The sequence below is a fragment of the Barbus barbus genome (genome assembly GCF_936440315.1).
Source record: "Barbus barbus genome assembly, chromosome: 50".
Lineage (NCBI taxonomy): Eukaryota > Metazoa > Chordata > Actinopteri > Cypriniformes > Cyprinidae > Barbus > Barbus barbus.
The window spans coordinates 17,041,091-17,061,093 of NC_136728.1; the positions used below are offsets into that span (position 1 = coordinate 17,041,091).

The 20,003-nt window shown below is 38.8% G+C and overlaps 1 pseudogene across 1 annotated transcript; it reads right to left on the reverse strand.

The window, feature by feature from the left end:
* Nucleotides 1-1,277: 1,277 nt before the first annotated feature.
* Nucleotides 1,278-17,251, reverse strand: LOC306868288 (voltage-gated potassium channel KCNC1-like; annotated as a pseudogene). Its single transcript has 6 exons — nucleotides 16,173-17,251; nucleotides 7,321-8,254; nucleotides 5,279-5,455; nucleotides 4,676-4,805; nucleotides 3,804-3,917; nucleotides 1,278-1,328 (listed from the first exon to the last, which is right to left on the reverse strand). The product of its transcript is annotated as a voltage-gated potassium channel KCNC1-like (transcript).
* Between the last annotated feature and the right edge of the window lie 2,752 nt (nucleotides 17,252-20,003).

Consider the following 20,003-nt stretch of genomic DNA (forward strand, 5'->3'; position numbering starts at 1 on the left):
AAAGAGTTGTGTTGTTGTTCTGTGCAGGATTGTCTCTTGTGGTGGTGTCTACGAAAACCGCCATAATACGTGGATTTCAAAATAGCTTGTATGTTCAGACTGAAGTTTCAGATGCAAACTAAGCATTTACTCAATGATGGTCTTGCCATTTATTAAAAAATTCTGAGTTTGGTCCCAATAATGTGCTAACAAGCCTTAGTTTTTTACCTTCAAATCCAACACCGCATTCCAACCAGGCACGACACGTTAAATTTTCAGCGACAGTGTCTTTTTTTGCTGAATCAAAGCCAATCCAAACATGATCGATGGGGCAGGTTTAAAAAGTGATTTTTCACTATTATTTACAACAGGATCCTCATTTTCATGGGTTTTTGATATAAGAGACAATAAAAACAACTTTGTGCATAAAAACCACTCCTTTCCTAATTAAAAACAGAACTTGATTTTCAAAAATCAACTAAATTAGTGTAACATTTTGTCTGTCAAAAAATAACATGCTCAATACATGGTAGTATTTAATCAAATTTTCAGCGACTACATATTTTCACAGAAAATCAGAATGCAATCGACGTATATTAAACGTCAAATATTAAATATTTAAGACGAGTCAAATTTTGAACCTGTGAGATTTCATTGTGGGCGGAGCCTGATTAGTCGCGTCTGATTAGTACGCGGTGCATCTCTAAAGTTACCAGCCAAACATGAGCTAAAAAATATATCAAATTGCCATTTTTTCTACAGAAAGGAATGTAAAAGTGAACGGTGCAAACAGTGCAAAAGGCATTTTCTACATGGTAACTACAATAGTACAAAATACGGGAAAACAGTTGCTCATTTTTTTTCTCCCTACTCAAACATGATCACAAAACTTGTGGATTTGTTTTCTTTTTTCCCACTGAAATGCGATTAGTGACTGGAGTAACATTTTTACAACATTTAAACAACAGGTCATGTTTTCACAACACTAGCACACACAAGCACCACGTACAACACTGACACTCATGAACGGAAAAACAACAGGCACTTCGCACAGCACGACAGCACAATAAACCACAAACGGAACAACGCTACATACGGCTGAACAACTACAGCTTCTCTTGGTTACTGTGCTACATCTATGCTGAATTAATTCTCAGTCACAACTCGGAAGAGAAGTGCTAATCTACAACAAACACACAGCACTCGCACACACACACACACGCGCTAAATACAGTACTATCAGGTGGGGGATGTGGCTTTATGGTTGACACACATAGTGGTTGGTACACCATGGTTCATTACACACACTGACTCGGTTGGTTGTCTGCTTCGGTTGGCGCGCTGGTTCTCTAAAAAAACACGAAGAGAAAACAACAACAACAAACAACAAGGAAAATCATATTAATACACCAAACGCACGGCACAGAAACATGGGGGAAGGGGGGGGGGTGGATGAAGAAGATTGGCGGGATTGTTGTCCCTTTAACTGTGCAAGCAAACAGGGTGATGTCTGTCAAGCAGGTGACTATGACTATTCTTTACAGGCTCATGGTAAACTCAGGGTTTACCATGCACTCTTCCATGCTGCATTCATTCAGATCCGGTGTAAGTCTACGGGTTATTGTTAATACGATTAACTCATCAGGTCATGCTGTGATTGGGTTTGTACGCAGTGGGACGGTGTGACATGCTCGGTTAATGACTTATGGCATGCTACCGGTGTGCGAAACAGGGCACGATCACCGCTAGTCCTGCCTCGGCTCTCCTGTTTCAATCCCCCCTGCTTTAACGGGAGGTCACACGCTCTCTCTTTGACCTTTCTGACTTTTTAAGATCCAAGTGTGATTGTGTATCCTTTTACCAGGATTGAATTATGAGCTGGTACCACTGGTGCATAATAGTAACTTTAAATACGGACTGTAAAGTCCAAAAATAGCTGCCGGGAAAAACAGCTCTGTGATAAAGATAGGGTGAAAGATCAAAGAGACATCACAATACAGGCACAGCTTATTGCCAAGCAATGTCATGTATGCATGTTCTGTCAAAGAAACCCAGAGTCTATATACAGATTGGATACAAAATTTATTTCATGCAAGGTTCATATTTACAGTTTTGTCATTCGCATATGTATTTTTGCATAAAAGTGCATGCATTTACCTCTCCCCAAGTAATCCCAAAAGCACACTGATTATTTTACTTTTTAAAAGACGGTTTTTTTTTTCTGTCAACTGCACGATACATTGTATGTTTTCTGTGGGACTTGCTACAGTGTTACACGTTTACAAATGTGATATACACATGTATGTATTCCAGAAAAATCACATTTGAAACTGAGTTTATGAAAAATATGGGTTTATTTGTGAAAATAAAACCTTATTTATATAATAGCTGGTATTGTAATTGAAATTATGCTATTTAAATTTGCCTGCTCTGTTTGAGAAAAAGTTAAAGTGCTTTTTTTCACTATTTGCATCTTAATTTGTTTGTCAAAAAGTAGAATGGTCGACTACAGGGTGTTTAAAAAAAACACCAGAGACCATTGTTTGGGGAAAGGCAAAAATAAAAAAACAATTGCTACATATATTGTATGTCATCGTAAATGATATCATACTCTGCATCAGATATATTTAAAGAAGCTTTGGATGAAAAAACTATTTTTCTTACATATTTTCAATAAACTTACATTGTTTTCTCAGATAGTTTCCCATGCAAGGCATGCAAATGCAAATGAGGTTTCTTCAGTCAAGTTTCTATGTTGGTGACGTGTGCATCACTAGAATCATGATTGTTTAGTGTCACTTCAAACTAACTTTATCTTATATCATATATGAAATAGCCATTGTCTCATCTTTTTTTCCTTTTCAATGGTGTCCAATAGCACCTAATGAAAACCACAGCTTAAAACACTCAGGGTTTGGGGAAAAAAGTAGTTATGAAGGAGAGAGATGGGGAAGAATGAAAAGTGCAGAAAATCGAAAGTGAGGAAAGAAATGAGACAGCATAGAGAAGGTGGTGGTGGGGTGGGGGGGGGGTTCAGATGAGACCACTGAATAGGAAGATGAGAGACTGTGGAGAAAAGAAAGAGAAGAGGACAAGAACAGACGGTAAAGAAGATGAGGAGAAAAAAGGGAAGGAAGAGAAGAGAGGTGGAAGGTCAGAGGAAGAAGAAGGGGAAGGGAGGGGGAAGAGGAAAAGGGAAGGAAGAAGAATGCAAAGAGTGGAAGTAGCAAGAAAAAATGCATGAAAGAAGGGGGCGGAGGAAGAGGAAGGAGCAAATGAAAAGAGGAAGATTGAAGGAAAAGGAAGGAGAAGGGGATGAGGAAGGAAAAGAGAACAAGAAGGAGTGGAAAGGGAAGTGGGAGATGAAGCAAGAGGAAGGAGAAGGATAAAAGAATGAGATGAGGAAGGACAAGGGAAGTAGCAGAGGAAGATGAAGAAGAAGATAAGAGGAAAGAAATTGAAAATGAAAGGGGGAGGGTGAAGTGGAAGGAGAAGCACAGGATGTGGAAGTGAGAAGAAGAGGAGGGAGAAGGGAAGAACAGGAGGAAGATGAAGGAAAAGAGACAGAATAGGAAGGAGAAAATGGAAGAGGAAGGAAAAGGGAGAAGGGCAGAGAATTAGAAAGGAAATAAGAAGTAGAAGAGGAAGGAGAAAGCAAGAGGAACAAGAAAAAGTGAAGAAGAGTTCAAATGAAAAAGAGTTTAATGAGAGATGGATGGTACACAGTGTGAGCAGGCGTCTCAGCGCAGCACTGTGGAGCGAGGGCCTCTGATTGGTTAGTGTTGTTGTCCATGCTACAGGATGGATGGGATGGGAGAGTGGACCTGCTGCATGAGACAGGGCGGGCTGCAGGGCAGGGCTGACACTGAGGCCACGCCTCCAGACATGCTGCTATGGCTCCATGGCTTTTCATAACCTTTATTTGAAGAGAAAAAGGGCTTTCAGTAAAACCTCAGAGCAGCAACTCTAGACAAAGACTCTCTGCCAAGGTTTGCTTGTGAATAAATATGCTTGTTAAAGTAGGTTCATGGACAGATAGCTGAGGTGTGTGTACTGTATGTGGTGTGTATGCGCAGATTAGATTTGGTTAGTGTTGCCTTGTCATGTACTAGTTATGTGCATGGTTAGCCAGTTGACATTGACTGATTGACAAGTCAACTGCATCATCCTCCATGCGTTCTATGCTTCAAACTGTCTACTGCATGCATGGGGTGGTTTCACAGTGCTGTACAGCACAACACCGGTTCAGAGAGACATCAAAGAACTCAGCCAGACACATCAGCCCAACAAGAAACAACCGTACATGTACACCCAGTTTACTGGTACTGTAGCTGGGCTAACTACAGGGCTAACAAGCAACAGAAGTATTTCACTTGTATTTAATGCTTAGCCTAACACTTTCTTGTCCTCGAGGTGTTACCTTTGTTGTAAGAGTTAAGGAAAGACTTTGATTCCCTGGCATAGTCTTATCTTGACCACCCTGTTGAAATGACCAGCACAGTTGGATGTGTAATGCATACTGGTAGCAGTGGCCCAAGAAAAGTACTTTACTAGCCCTACCAGCAAGTCTTCTTTGGTCATCCAGCATCACCATGCTGGCCCCATCAGTTGGACCAGCACCTAACAATCCTGGATAAGCATGGGAATTCATGCTAGGAAGCTGGTCTTTTCAGTAAGGTATCATGGCTAATGGCACCTGTTTGCTGTTAATGTGCAACTGAGAGCTTCTGACTGGCTGAGTTCTTGTCATGTGACCACATGCCCCATATCCCATGCTGCATCTCTTGTGAGATTCACCATCACCAGGACCACCCGCCATTGTGAATCTGCATGCAAACAAGCACACTGCTAGACATTATACTGAAGCGTATTTATTTCATTTACCGTATAAAACCATTGTTTTTTCATAAACATTGTTACGTTTTCATTTAAAATTGGACCCTTACATAATGGTCCACTGAATCTGCCTGAAATACGTACTGTAAAACGTACTGCATTCGCATGAATACATTAGGAAAAACTGGCACGGATTGTTCTTCTCAAAGATCTTGTTCAGACTGAGCTATAAATGAAAAGAAGCCCGTTGACGGCTCACTTGGATATGTCATTTCTATCGCAGCTTTTCCTGTCAACCTTAGAGTAACGGCAGACCTGAGGAGCTATCAGACTGCAAGAAAGAAGGTTGAGTGACAGTCGGTCGTTTTGCACTGAAAGAGCATCTTTGATTGACAGCTGCTCCACTTTCAGACACAGCACTGGCAGTGCTCTGACGGCTAGCAGTGATTGTTTGGTTACGTACCCTTCCTGACTCTCCCCCCCTTGTGATTGGCTCGTTCTCCTCCGGAGGTGAGCAGGAAGCAGGGTCTCTCGCGATCCACGGGGCTGAAGACTTCCTCGGGTGACACCGCCTGGTCGATGTGAGGACAGTCCTCATTGGCCAGGGCAGCTTTGGACGGCTCCCCGTTCACTTTAAAATCTCCAGGCACAGGCAAAGAGAGATGACTCAATACAGATTGAGGCAAGGTGACATGCAGGATTTATTTCAAGCTATCAACACTGCGACACATCCTGAAAGCCAAACCACTCTCAGAGTTCAAACCTGCTGATATATGACATTTCTGGAAGAAACAGAGATGCTTTTCCAACCATGCGTGATTGTACACTTATCCAAATTCACCTGGCTCTAATAGTTTCAAATGCTAGAAAGCCATATTGTCCGGTTATATCATGACCTAGGTCTGGGTTACTTAACCCTGCTCCAGGAGACCCACTGTCCTGCCGAGTTTATCTCCAACCTTAAGCAAACACTTGAACCAGATAATCTCTTTCAGGACTACTTAAACATTAAAGGGAGGTTAGCGGAAGCAGGGTTGGACTTCAACTTTAGCCCCTTTCGCACCGCTTTAGTTCCAGAACTAAAAGTACAGTACTAAAGTACTGGGACGATTTTGCGCAAACTATTTCCCAGTACCATTTAAAGGGTTGCATTCGCACCGACAGTGGGTACTACGAAGTGGTGTAAGCCGGTTGACAGCGACGTCATTTGTGCGCGGCGTTCAACAATGAAAACAAAGAACAAAGACGTTAACAACAGGAGGATGGAGGAGCTGTGATCGGAGCTGTGATCGGAGCTGTGATCGGAGCTGTGTTTTTTTCGCGGGTTTCACAATAATGGACATGGAATGTTTACACAGTATGTGTTTACACGGCGTTTTAAATCATGGCGGGTGAGGGCGTTTTTGTACGCGTTTTAGTACGCGTACACTTACTTTCCTATGGAACCGTTTTAGACCCTACTCTGAAGTAGGAGCTAATTTGTTCCTCCAAACAGAGTTCCGTGAACTAAAACAGTTCCTAGTTCCCGGGGTGCGAACACGCCCAAAAGTGGGTAGTTCCACAGTTAGTTTGGGTACTATGAAAAGGTTCCTGCGGTGCAAAAGCGCCTTTTGTAAAACATTGGGTCTCCAGGAGCAGGAATGAATGCCCCTGATCTACATGTAGAAAATTCAACTTATACTACTTATACATTTTTTCAACTTTTGTTCACACAATTCATTGTCAGTTTCACAAGCCATTTTCCCCCTCCATCCTTAAAACATACCATGCCCTTTTAAATCAATAGATTCTCAGCATTCTCTGACATAACTACACACACTAGAGTTTATGCTACCCTTAATTGCTAGGTTGGACTATCTGTAATTTAGATGCCTGTGAAGCTTAGAGTAGTAAGCTTCCATGAGAGCAAATCCACTGATAAATGAAACGATTTCTGCATTACTAAAACTATTAGTACTTTTTAATTTTCACAAACAAGACCACTAATTACTTACCACTTATTACTAATTAATGTCTAAAATCAAACCTACCCGTTTTTCAGATGCATCCAACTCAAGTTCATTCTAGCTAAACATCTAGAGCTCAGCAGATCAACATGCTGAACTAACAGGTTAATGAGTGGCATTAACAAATCTCAATGAACTTTTCAAATAAAAGTTGTTTTATGTGTAACATAACATGTAACATACTCTAGTTTCAGAACTGAAAGACTTGTCCCCTTGTCCAAAAAGTCAATCTCTTTAAACCCTGTTTAAAATGTTACTCATCAGTGTGCTGACTCATCCAATTGCGGTAAAGTAATAAAGACATGCTAAAGAGATTCTTTGTAAGTCTTAAAGGCATAGAACTAAACTTCTACAGTCAGAAAGAGGGTAAAAAATGTGGTAAGACCAAATTAGTGAGCCTCTGAGGAAATCATTTTATGATATGACTCCTTTAAGGTTATCATTTCACTTTCATTTCACTTTTACAGAAATTTACAGATTCTAAAATATTAGCTCCTACCTTGGTATCTGATCTCGGAAACCTCTTCCTGTGCCAGGGGGCATGTGTCACTGTGCGTGCTGGGTCGCGGGGAGTTAATCGCTGACTTGCAGTAGTTGGGAGACCCCAGTTGAGGTGCTCGTGGGATATGCTTATTTTTTTTCTTTGGTAGTTTTTGTTTCGCCATGGCTAGGGAGTAGTACATGCCAAAGTTGTTCACGATTACAGGTACAGGCATTGCAATCGTTAGCACACCTGCCAGGGCGCACAGTGCGCCCACCAGCATGCCGGATGTCGTCTGAGGGTACATATCGCCATAGCCGAGGGTTGTCATTGTTACCACAGCCCACCAGAAGCCAATGGGGATGTTCTTGAAGTGTGTGCCACTACTGGCGTCAGGATCGTTGAGGTTTCTTCCAAAACGTTCAGCATAGTAGATCATAGTGGCAAAGATTAAGACTCCGAGTGCAAGGAAAATAATGAGGAGGATAAATTCATTGGTACTGGCACGGAGCGTGTGCCCTAGTACCCGCAAACCCACAAAGTGTCGCGTCAGCTTGAATATACGGAGAATTCGAACGAATCGCACCACACGGAGGAAACCCAACACGTCTTTTGCTGCTTTGGAGGACAGTCCGCTTAGCCCTACCTCCAGGTAGAAGGGAAGGATGGCCACAAAGTCAATGATGTTGAGGGCATTTCTGACAAATTTTAATTTGTTTGGACAGGTAGTCACTCGGATTAGAAACTCAAAGGTAAACCACACAACGCAGACACCCTCAACGTAGGTTAACTGCACCATAGTCTCCGTCTCAGGAAAGACACGCTCCCGTGTTTCATTTCCCACCATGTAAGTCTCTGTGCGGTTGATGATGGGATTGAAGGCCTCATGAGTCTCCAAACAGAATGTGGTAATGGACATCAAAATGAAGAACAAAGATGCAAATGCTACCCACTGTGGGGGAAAAAAAAGAGAGAGGGGTTATAAAGGACCTTAATGAAACATTCAAAATAATAATTATTTCAATATATCTTCCAAATTTGTATAACATTCTTTCTTCTGTGGAACACAACTAGGAAAATTGTAGAGGATAGGACTGGTCTATACTGGTAGCTTTCGTATGACTTCAGAAGACTTGATACTTTAGTACTTTTATGGTACTTTTTCCATACTTCTAACAACATGACAGAATGACAGAATTCCTTTTTAGGCTTGTTCTTTGAATTCTTTACAAAACAGCTGTAACACAGAGTTCAGCTACAAATAGGTTTCCCAACAGCAGAGCAGACAAAATTAAATCCAATTACAACATCACGAAAACACTAATTGCTCATAAACACCCTTTTCAGCAGAATTCAGGGAAAGTACACTTGGATAGTGACACGTCTTCAGTTCCTCAGCGTGCTTCTGAAAAGTGCCACGTCAACAAATGGGCGGCTTAACAGCTGAAACTCAAGGTCACTGTGCGCTCTCAAGGAGAGCATAGAATGACAGAAAGGCACCAATATAACTACCCTCCATCACTTTGGAATATATTTAGCCTTAGTTCCCTTCACCAGAGAATCCTGGTCAGCCTCTGGCAAGGTTACCACATGCAGATTTGGTGAGATGGTCCCTCGAGTGCTAGAGAAAAGAGTATGGACGAGGCTTGCAAGCATGGACAGATGGAACTGGATTTCTGTAGGGGAGCCCCACCACAGGATGACGGAATACTGGCTTGTGGTGGAATTACATAAGTGCTAGTTGACCATGTTTTCCCTACCATGGGATCTTCTGGCGACTGAGAAAAGCTCTATCCAATAAGTATGAATTGATTATTCTGCTCAAATTAAATATTAAATTAAGGCTGTGAATCTCAATGACAAATCATCCATCAGCACATATATAATAGGGGTGGGAAAATGCATTCAACATGGTACAAATGGAAATTCAGTGCATTCTTGAAATGTAATAATCACTGTAACACAATGTTTGATATATATATATATATATATATACAGTGCCCTCCAAAAGTATTGGAACAGTAAAGACAATTGCTCTGTTGGCTGTGGAGTCAAGCCATATACAAATATGAATAAAAGATGAATATGAGGCAAAACTACAGAATGTCACATTTTATTATTGGGTGATTCAACACATACTGTAGATGTTTTACCAGCTAAGAAGTTCAGCACTTTTAGAGTTTCATCCCTCTATCTGATGTGAGCATAAGTATTGAAACAGTTGCCTCACAGGTCTTTCTAAGTGATATATATATATATATAGAAACACATGCATGTATATATTTAAGAAAAATATGTTATGTTTATATATTAAATAAATTTATATACTGTATATTATACAATATAAGAATATGAATATATAAATGTATAAACGTAAATATTTTTTAAATATATACTGTATGTGTGTGTGTATTCATATATACATATTAAATATACACAGTGCACATACATATATAATGTAAACAAAAACTTTTATTTCGGAATGCGATTAATCGCGATTAATTGTTTGACAGCACTAATAACCAACTCATGACCAAATTTCATTGTATTATTACTGAACCATAACCAATTACAAATGATTTTCATTCATATATCTATATGCATTTACATTATGTAAGCTAATATCAAATATATATATATTTTTTTTTGTTCATATACCATGTTTTCATGAAGTTTCAAAGCATTAATACACCTCCTCTGCCCCTGGTCTGCCTCTGGTTCTGATGGCTAGCAATACCTCTCAGTTCTTCGGTTCCTTCTATCACATAAATTCTTCTTCCACGGGCAGTTTATATCTGGGTCAGCCAGTGCTTAGTCTAACAGACACTATTCCCTAGATGTGCCTCGTTTCCTGTGTTTGTAGGGAGGAGAAACGTTTTGTCTGAAGAAGCCTACGAGCACTTACACACAAAAATGCACATAAATAACATTTCTCACCACTTATTAAGATCGCTTTGACCTGTAGAAAAAGATGAGTTATGGAAAGGAAGAAACCCTATTTGGCAGCGAAAAGCACCTTTATCCATTGATGAAGGTTCAAAAGAATCCATGTATTTTGATGGAAACAAAAAATGTGCAAGAGAGATTTAAATTGCAAATATTTGAATTTCCTATTGTAGATGTTGTTAACAGTGCCTAATTTGTTTTTTGAAGGCTCTTAAAAGTTTAAAATAGACATTTTTTTCAGTTTAACATCACAGCTCATTGGCGTGACAATTTCCTACAGCTCCACAGTAATTATGCTCTGATTCATTCAAAGACGGATGTGGGATACAACTTGATATCTTGATGATGCTCGGAAGATGACGTACAGCATAAGGAAGTAATTAAAATTGCTACACTTCTCAATGAAGACTATGCTAGTGTTTGTTCTACAGATTATTAACATAGAGGAAAATGATTGTGTTTTACAAACCTGTCTCTGCAAACAATGCCTTTATTTTTTTATAGATGTACCTGGAACTTAGTTTTCACAAGTTCTTTCCAGTTTTGTATCAAATATGCATCAGACGGTCAGTGAACAGACTGGGGCGGTAAAAAAGCAGTTAATAATTCATCAAGGTAAGACATGGATTACATCATCACCTCTGCTTTTTTTGCCCAGATGCCTATAAATTTTGTGTAATTCATGCAAAATAACAAATGCTAGAGATGTCACCTCAAATATTTGAAAAAGGCTCTTTTTTAAAATGCTGAATCACTTTTGCTCTCCTCAAACTGAGGGCGAAACCACATTCTCACGACCTTGAAAATCCCAGAGGGCAACAGTTTGATCCACGAGAACGTTTTATCCTCACTCTCTCATTGATCAAGATAAACCCAAGAACAGCTTGATCCCCTTGATCTCAGGGGACACAACATGATCCGTTTCTCTCCCTCTGCCCTCCACGTCACACACTGATGACTTGAAGTGACAGTCCATTTTAAGTTGTATCCCTCCACACACACACTCATCTACTTATTTTGAATGGTCGTCAATGGAGAAAATGCTTTTTTGGGTCCAGATGGTGTATTTACGGCATCTTCCAGCAGGGGCTAATGCAACCATGCTAACCAGCCAAACCACAATCTCTTGCAGTTTCCAAATGAATATTAAAAGAGTCTTGAGAAACTTTCTGGCACTCTATCTTTCTGTGAATCTAGTGCTTTTTCACACCCATAGGGATGTTGACTGCAGATGGTCAATCTGAAGTGTCATCATTTGCAGCCATTTAATCTGAGTTAAAGAGCCTATTTTCATTTTTCAGCCCTTGAAAAAACATGCAAGTTCCAGTGCTGGGAATGTTGAAACTCACTTAAAGTGCTGGTAACTGTATTAGTTGGTGGGCGGCCCGGCGCTGATTCATTCTGCGTGCAAGTGTGTGTTTGTGTATGAACCGATGTGTTGCTGTGATGCTGATGCAGCTGAGATATGAGATGATCTCATTAAATACACTCACACACAGCCCAAGCAGGCAGACTAATGAATGACGTGCAGCTTGATAATTATTGTGAGGACGAGTCTGGACAAGTCGACATGCATGCAGACAGTCTGAACCGATAGGCCTTGTGTGTTCACTTCCTGTTCGATTATGGCACAGTGCGGCTGGCATTCATATTAAGCCAAAAACTCATCACCAAACACCAATGACTTGTACATAAGGGTACTGTCATTTTAGACACGTCCAAAACTGTTGCAACAGAGATGGAAATACAATTTTTAAATACATGAATTATGTTTCCATCTTTGTTGCCACAGTTTTGTTAGTGCCTCTTTCTGTTCTAAAGAAGGGGGTGTCCCAACACTTTTGTCCTCATGTCTATACAAGTCATTGGTGTTTGGTGATGAGTTTTTGGCTCAAGGTCTGCATATAAAGTCACACCAGAGGTGTTCAGCTGCGATCAGGACTTGGCTTTCTGCAGACCAGTCAAGTTCTTCCACACCGACTGAATCAATCATGTCTTTTTGAACCGTGCCTTATACACAGAGGCACTGTCATGTTAGAATAGAAAAGGGTTCTGTCCAAACCGTGCTATAAAATTAGAAGCACACAATTCCCTAGAATATCATTATATGCTTAAATATTAAGACTTGTACTCATAGAAATTACTAAAGTAGTCAAACATGTTCATTAGAAGGGGGTGACCCAGTACTTTATATAATATAGTGTGATATATATAAAGTACTGTCAAATGATTAAAAACGTTTCCATTTACATAATATGTGTGTGTGTGCTCTGTATATTTATTATGTATATATAAATACAAACACATGCAAGTATATATTTAAGAAAATATGTTATGTTTATATATTAAATATATTTATATATAATATAAAATATAAGAATATAAATGTATATGCATGTAAATATTTCCTAAATACAGTATATGCTGTATGTGAGTGTATCTATACATAATAAATATACACATTACACATATATTATGTAAACTAAAACTTTTATAATTTTTTTATCATTTAATCATTTTACAGAACTAATAACTATATACAGTATATATATATATATATATATATTATAAAGATGTTAATATAAAACAGAATGTGTGATGTAAAATAATAATAATAAAATGTAATGGTTAAGGCTTAATAGTAGACAGCATTGTGTTAAAAAATGTAATTTCTTCTTTCTCACTTTCGGTTTTGGGGTTAAAAATGACCTGGACATTGTTCACATGTTCTTGACCGGTTTTGTGACATTCACACCCTCACAGGCATTACTGTATGAGAACGACAGGACACATTATCAACCACAGAGTGGCATCTGTTGTTTGCAATGCAAAGTACAAACTAGCTAACATCAGAAAACAACAGGACACCTCACTCAAAATGATCCTATTTCCTGTTATATTTAAAAAAAACATGCAACTAAGACAAAATGACCCTTTCACCTGATCCTGTACTGAGATACGGTACTGTAGCGTCATCATTTTGAAAGAGGACCAATGCCAAGTTTTCAACAGTTAGCTTTATAACAACGTTTCTGCAATACTGAGGAAAAACATGCATTTATTTTTTTTTCATACTTGCCAGTTTCTAACTCTAAGAAACCTAAACCTTTTGCTTATCAATACAAAATGCATGCCCTCCCAGGCTGCTTGGCTTTTAGTTTAGATAAAGATAAAGAAAGATGTCATCTGTGATCACAGCAGGTAATTGAATTGTCAAGTTCTAAAGTAATTAAGATAATCTTCCTGATGGAGGGGACATAAAAATAACTCAACACAATTGAATTGACTTGATCTAGTGTAGAAACGGCACATACAATGCAGTTTATAAGGTTGACCGCACCACCTCTGCACATGGGAGTCTAGCCATGACTCCAACATCCCAATTCATTCATCTGAAATCTGTGTATTTTTTCCAGCCGCCTCCACTTGAGAAGTAGAGAGGCACTGCATTTAGACAACGTGGTAAAAATAATCCAGCACCGTTGACAGAAATGCATATTTGATGCAGAAACCCAACTTTCCCATCACGCCTCAGCGATTGCTCAGACTGTGTATCAAAAACAAGTCGTGCAGATGATCTACATCATAAATCCTGGCTGTGGTCGATGTCCATAAGCGGACTTCATCAAACCCATTACTGCTTGATTTGCTACCGGGCAGCATGGTTCATGTTTCTCTGTGGTGCTCCCAGGACTCAGGCCACTTTTCCTCAGATCCAGCAGCTCTCTGCTACGGCAGACAGTGTCGGACAGCCTGGCTCCTGGCAGAGCAGCCCATAGCCAAATGAATAATATATTTCCTTCTAGAAAACCAGTCTCACAATTTATTTGTTTAGACGAGTCATCCACATTCAAAACCTACCTGAAACTCTTTCTACATTGGCGGCCAAAAGTTTGTAAATAAATGATTTTTTTTTTAAAAATTGAAATACCTCTCTTATGCTTACCAAGGCAGTTGTGAAATATTATTTTTTTAAATCGGTTTTCTATTTGAATATATTTACGTGATAATTTTTTTTTAAATGCTCAAATGCCCATTTCTTATTTTTATCAATGCTGAAAATGTTTTTTGCTGCTTATTTTTTTAATGGAAACTGTGATACTCTACAATTCACAAATTTGGGGTAAGTATGATTAATAAAAAAGCTGGAAAGAAGTTAATTGAAAAATGAATACCAAAAAAATATGTTTACTTTTATTCAGCTAGAATACGATAAATTCAGAAGTGACAGTAAAAACAATTATAATGTTATGAAAAAAAATATTTCAAATGAATGCAGTTCAATAAACTTTCTATTCATCAAAGAATCCTGAAATTTCCACAAAAATGTTCAAGCAGCAAAAACTTTTTCAGCACTGATAATAATGACCATTATTAATAACTGAACATCAATAATAATTGAGCAGTAAATCAGCATATTAGAATGATTTATGATGGATCATGTGACACTGAAGACTGGAGTAATGATGCTGAAAATTCAGTGTTCCATCACAAGAATAAAATCTATTCAAACACAAAACAGTTGTTTGAAATTGTAATAATGTTTCACAATATTACAATATGCTTCGATCAAACAAATGCAACCTTGGTGAGCATAAGAGACATTTCATATCCTAATTATTCTAAACTTTTGGCCACCATTGTACGTCTAAGTTTTTTCTACAATCTGCTCGCTTAGATCTTGGAGGACGTCCATCTCCTGCTCCGTCAGTGCCAAAGCGGTGGGCTAGAGTCAGTAGAGCTGACCTGTATTAACCTGGTTGCCAAAACTCGTAGAAATGCTGGGATGTCATTCATCTCCGATTAAGAGCTTATAGGGTTCCTGCTGAGAGCAATGATGGGACAGCGGTGAGGGCAAAGAGCTGACATTTGAAATGAGCTAATGAAATGCTCATAAAATCTCAAGGGGAGTGTGTCTTTTACAGAGCAAGTGCCCTTAAATGCTTTATGTGAGTGCATCTTTAGTGTTTGTGTGCCTTGGGGTTGTGTGTATCTGCGTGTCTCTAGAGGTGAGGTGGCTGCATGTCACACATCAAAACAGGCGAGCTGCAGTGGCAGCGTGCTCCTGAACAAAACATGATCTGTATGGACAAACAAGGATGTGAGCAGTCTTTATTTCCAACCCCTAGTCAGTCATCAAATCACAATCACACGACAAGACGACAAAACTAAGGTGCACTGTGGTAAAGACTTGCAAAAAAATTGAGTTATTTTATACTATAAAAGTATGGCAGTGCATGACATCATTTATGGCCCATCTCGTGGCTTCTTTTATCTCACGAAAGAGAAGGTCGGTATTATTTCAAGGTCATGCAGAGTTGTGGGATGGGCTCAGAAATGTGGTCGCCCAGAGTCTCTGTATCTCTCCATAAGTCTGCAAATGGGCCATTCCACAGGGAAAAAAATCTCAAGAATACATGAGTAAAAATGAGTCTGTGTGTGTGTGTGTGTGTATTGTATTATATACACACACACACACCGAAACGATGTAAACTAAATTAGAATATTTTCAACAGGCATTCTTATATTCAAGCATAATCAAATTAAAAATTTAGCTTCAGATTTTTCTTCAGAATCTTTCAAATCTTGCAGAAATTTACTTTGAACATTTATTTATTTATTTTATTTTATTTTATTTTGAAAATCACCTTTTCGAAGTAGAAAGGACCTAGTGGAATGACCCAGTTGATATGGTTGTATCTATCACTGATTTCTCAAATGATCAATTAAAATCAAGTCACCAATGGGCTCATTAGTATAATTTGACCCTCAATTGGTCTGACACTGTATTGGACTATGCCTAAGCTGTTTTCCTGGTCTGTAAACTGGTTTCAATGTGGTTTTGGGCACTTTTCACGTTGGACGTCCAGCAAACCATAGTTTTTCCCGAAAACACACCTAATAGCATTTCTCAATGAACTCACCCGTGCGTATTTTGAGGAATACGGGTCCTCAAAGAGCGCCCACGTCTTCTTCTGCCATCTGCTCCAGCGCCCGGACCTGTTATCGGGCGAGTCGCCTTGCGCCAGTCTCCGGGTCATCTCAACACCCTCATCCCCCTCGGCCGCCTCAGCAACCGCCTCAGGCTCCGGGTCTTCATGCCCGAGATCCAAAGAACCACCGGTGAAGCTGTCCAAAGCCTCCTCCGCCTCTCGATGCTGTCGGTAGGTCATCCAGCAACACGGTTCCACGTCCGTCTCGTCGATCCCCCAAAACGCCAGCTCCTCCTCATACAAAGGTCCACACACATCCGCCGGGCAATGCAGCTTGCCCGTGCGATAATAGTTAAGAATGTGGGCGAAAACGCCGGGGTGACGGTCGAAGAAAAACTCCCCGATGTTCGCATCATAATCAAAGTTATTAGGCGCGTCGGGCTCCGCCAGCCAGGAGAGTCGAGTACCGGGCAGGGTGCGCAGGGTGCTTCGATAGGTCTGGTGCTTGATTCCTCCGACGTTGATCACGATGCGATCCTTGTCGTCCCCTTGGCCCATCGCGTTCCTCTCTAGTCATATCTCCAACCCGTGGACCGTCATTATACCGCTGGGACCCATTTTCAGGTAATTCAAATGTGTTTACGATCGTGCCAGGTGCGCCTCAAAGTGTCTATGCCAACAGTAGAAATCCAAAACCCTTGAATGACTTCTAAGATGCGAACGCGTTTTCCCTCCAATACCCCAATATCCCGACCCCCCGGCTCGGGTTTGAGGGCGTCAGGGAGGTTTTTTTATGGTGTCATTGGGCGCAAGGTGGTGCTGAACGGACAGCGCCAGTCATCCGTCGAGCCTTCATAACTCCAGCGTCCCTATTGTGTTACAGCTTCCCCTGGAAAACAAAAAGACAAAGCGCTACACGTCCGTTTTCTTTGAGGACGAACCAGCAGCAGATCTTGCCTTCAATTCTAGTGGCCTTTAACAAGGTGCACAATCGATGGTGCTTTGAATAGCCTGGGGTCCCATTGAAGCGGATCGCTTGTGATGACGGTCTGAAGAAACAGGCGTCGCAGGAACAAGGGAGGGTCTTTCATTCACAGGAGCAGAGATCGATCTAAAATGTGTTTTCACGCGAACAAAAACGCAACATGTTCTCGGGGTGGAAGACGCACAGTATGGAAAGCCGTTTTAAAGTATAGTCCTAAGAATGAACTATACAGTCTGTTATTTGCTAGCGCTTAATGTGCTGAATACATCAATATGCAATGCATTCTTTGTCCTTCAAAAACTGAACATCTTATATGCAACAACTATTCAAGCGACTGTAATTTACAGGTTAACTCGGTTACTAGCCTAGTTAAGTAATGGCTGCAATTAGCCAAATTAAATACTGTAACTTGCCTATAGGTTGTATATTTACTAATGCACTTAAAATTGGTGATTTGTGTGATAGTGTACTAGAATAAAGATGTACTATGGAAAGTGGAATAGTTACTATTAAAAATGAATACTTGGAATTCATACAAGTGAATAGTTAATATTTGAACAAAAGACCTACAATAAATAGTTACACAGTAGTTATGGAAGCTTATTTGCACTACATATTTAAAAAAAAAAAATATGCTTTTTCCTGCAACTCAGGATTCAGATTTTTCCCCACTCAGAATTGCAAGATATATCAACAATAGATAAACAATTTGAAATAAAGCAGATTGAAAAATGAAAAAGGCAATTGCACAATTTTGACTTTTTTCTTGCAATTCTGAGAAAAAGGAATTGTGAGATATAGACTCGCAACTGCAAAAAAAAAAAAAAAGTCTGACAGGAAAAAGCCCTCTGAATTCTGAAAAAAAAGTCTGCATTTTTTTTTTTTCTGTGGCAGAAATAAGCTTTCATAAATAGTGACTAATATCATATGTGATACAAACATACTAATAAAATAGAAAAAAAAATATTAGTCACCTTCTAGTAGTTAAGAAGTTGAAGCTACTAGTAACATAACAGACACTGGTTAGTTTTAAGGAATATGTTAAAACAGTTTGTCATGCACACTGCGTCCTATTTGTATGAGCAGCAGGTAACCTTGTGTTTATGCTGGAGCTCAGCTTGTGAACTGCTCCGGGTCCATTTTTAAAGGACAATGTGGCGATGAGGAGGAGGTGCACGACTAAAATCAGAGCACATTTGCCTGGGAGGCATGTATGACCACGTACATGTGAAGGCTGGACTAGGGAGGAGGTGATTTGTTTTATTTTGGGGACATCTGTGTGCTGCCTCCCATCCACAGACCTATAAGACGGAAATAATACATGCATATGAAATATCAGAGAAATCATGCAATCTCACTGTGCCTTATGGGTAACTCAGAATTCATTAATTAATGAGAAAAGCTTTTATTTTTCCATTAGAGAAGCTTTAAGCTGTTTGGGGACCAGATACACCAGCCCATTGCAATTATTGTAATTTAATTTTAAAAGATTTTAGATCTTGATACAGATATAATATAAGTGCCTTCGGTTTAGAGATAAAGGTAATTATTTAAAAAAAAAAAAATCTATATGCTACTTGTAATGCCCTTTCTGAGCAGTGAGAGCCGGCAATGCTTATGTCTGCCTATAGGTGGAAGCAAAGTGTTTGTAATATTATTGAAACACCAAATATAAAATATTATTTGAACAATTTTGTTCTAAATAAATACATAGATACATAAAAATAAATAAATAAATAAATAAAAACAAGATAACTTTTATTTAATAATTATCCTGACCCAATTTTACATTCCAAAGAAGATTATTTATTTATCTATTTTTTATTTATTATTATTAATAATAATAATAATAAATCAAATAGATAAATAAATAATACAAATAAATAAATAAAAATAAGAAAGCAAATAAATTTTAGCATGTCAACACATACCATCTTCATAATATTTTAAAATATGCTGAAAATCACTGAAAGAAAATAAAAAGTATAGTATTATTGTGTTATATTATAGGGAAAACATTGCATTATTGGTATTAAAAATAAGACAAAACCTAGATAATGTAATTTTTATTTATTCAGTTATTATTTTTATATATGTACATATTTGTGTATGTGTGTGTTTTAATTAATAAATAATAATAATAATAATTTATTGTATGTGTTGGAGTGGGAAGATTTTATACTTTATATTGTTCCACTGGATTCTATAACAAAATTTGCTTATGAATTAATTAATTCATTCATTATTACTTACTGTGTGTAATTGTTTTTCTTTTTCTCTCTTTATTGTGTTCTTTAACCTTTAAATTGTTCATGCATTCAGGAGATTACAGACATTGTACAGAAAAGACAAGTGAGTGGCCTATTTTACAAGAATATTGAAAAGGGGGTATCTGTAATAACTTGTCAGCTGACTTGATAAAAAAGGTCAACTCTTATCCAAAAGTAACATGGCACCATATATTTTGGTTAATTAGTATTTGTAAAAAAAAAAATTCTTCATGCTACTGTAAGTTCTGGTATAAATTTCATAACACACAGTTACGCAATAGACACTCTTTCACATAGCAATGTATTTATATATCTGTACAGTTGTCCTTATATACTGTAAGCATTCTCAGCTTCTTAGAAACACCTCTCAGTTCACAAAAATATTTGTCTGGAAGTTTGCTAAATAGGCTACTACACATATTTAAGTAGGCATAAACCAGTTGACCTATCCAAGCCCTCTTACAAACCAAAGCCTCAATTCCAACCAATAGGCGATGAGCAAATCATCACCTCCCACACATTAGTGATGCTCGGTGCGATTCATTGTACAGACTCGGTTCTTTTGAA